Source organism: Perkinsus marinus (assembly GCF_000006405.1).
Source record: "Perkinsus marinus ATCC 50983 genomic scaffold scf_1104296956206, whole genome shotgun sequence".
Classification (NCBI taxonomy): Eukaryota; Perkinsozoa; order Perkinsida; family Perkinsidae; genus Perkinsus; species Perkinsus marinus.
Genome location: NW_003207561.1, coordinates 1 through 948, shown reverse-complemented (window position 1 = coordinate 948; position 948 = coordinate 1). Strand labels below are relative to the sequence as shown.

Genomic DNA, 948 nt, shown 5'->3' with positions numbered 1-948 from the left:
GATGCATCACCTCGGCTATGAATCCTGAAGTACTCATCGACAGTTTGGCCGAGTGGTCCAAGGCGCTGGCTTTAGGCGTCAGTCCGAACGGGCGTGGGTTCGAGCCCCACAGCTGTCAGTCTATATACCTGACTGGTCTTATATTAAGAACCGAGACCCTTTCAGAAGCGAGGTAGTGCAAGACCAAAACCTTTTGATCGATATTGTGCCATCGCAACTCCTAGAAACCGTTCAACCCATTTTTGTCTCCTCTGGTTTGGCAGAGCGATGCGTCACCTCGGCTATGAATCTTGAAGCACTCATCGACAGTTTGGCCGAGTGGTCTAAGGCGCTGGCTTTAAATCGCCAGTCCGAAAGGGCGTGGGTTCTAACCCCACAGCTGTTAGAAATTTCTTTTCGTGTGATTTGATGAAGAACGCATTCCGCGGAAACGGTTCGAAACCGTTTTTGTGTCATGTCCTATAGTGTAACGCATCTTCTCCGCTATGATTTTTGAAGCACTCATCGACAGTTTGGCCGAGTGGTCTAAGGCGCTGGCTTAAGGCGCCAGTCCGAAAGGGCGTGAGTTCGAACTCCACAGCTGTCAGTCTATATACCTGACTGGTGTTATATTGAGAACCCAGACCTTTTCAGAAGCGAGGTAGTGCAAGATCAAAACCTTCTGATCGATATTGCGCCATCGCACCTCGCAGAAACCGTTCAACCCATTTTTGTGTCCTCTGGTTTGGCAGAGCGATGCATCACCTCGGCTATGAATCCTGAAGCACTCATCGACAGTTTGGCCGAGTGGTCCAAGGCGCTGGCTTTAGGCGTAAGTCCGAAAGGGCGCGGGTTCGAACCCCACAGCTGTCAGTCTATATACCTGACTGGTCTTATATTAAGAACCGAGACCTTTCAGAAGCGAGGTAGTGCAAGACCAAAACCTTTTGATCGATATTGTGCCATCGC

At 50.0% G+C, this 948-nt stretch overlaps 4 non-coding genes across 4 annotated transcripts; all 4 read left to right on the top strand.

Annotated features, from left to right (window-relative positions):
- The first annotated feature begins 38 nt into the window (after positions 1 to 38).
- On the top strand, positions 39 to 118 carry Pmar_PMAR013544. The gene has a single exon. It is a non-coding gene; the product is annotated as a tRNA-Leu (tRNA).
- Positions 119 to 304: 186 nt separating this feature from the next.
- On the top strand, positions 305 to 385 carry Pmar_PMAR013543. Its single transcript has one exon. It is a non-coding gene; the product is annotated as a tRNA-Leu (tRNA).
- A 121-nt stretch (positions 386 to 506) lies between these two features.
- Positions 507 to 586, top strand: Pmar_PMAR013542. The gene has a single exon. It is a non-coding gene; the product is annotated as a tRNA-Leu (tRNA).
- Positions 587 to 772: 186 nt separating this feature from the next.
- On the top strand, positions 773 to 852 carry Pmar_PMAR013541. The gene has a single exon. It is a non-coding gene; the product is annotated as a tRNA-Leu (tRNA).
- The last annotated feature ends 96 nt before the right edge of the window (positions 853 to 948 follow it).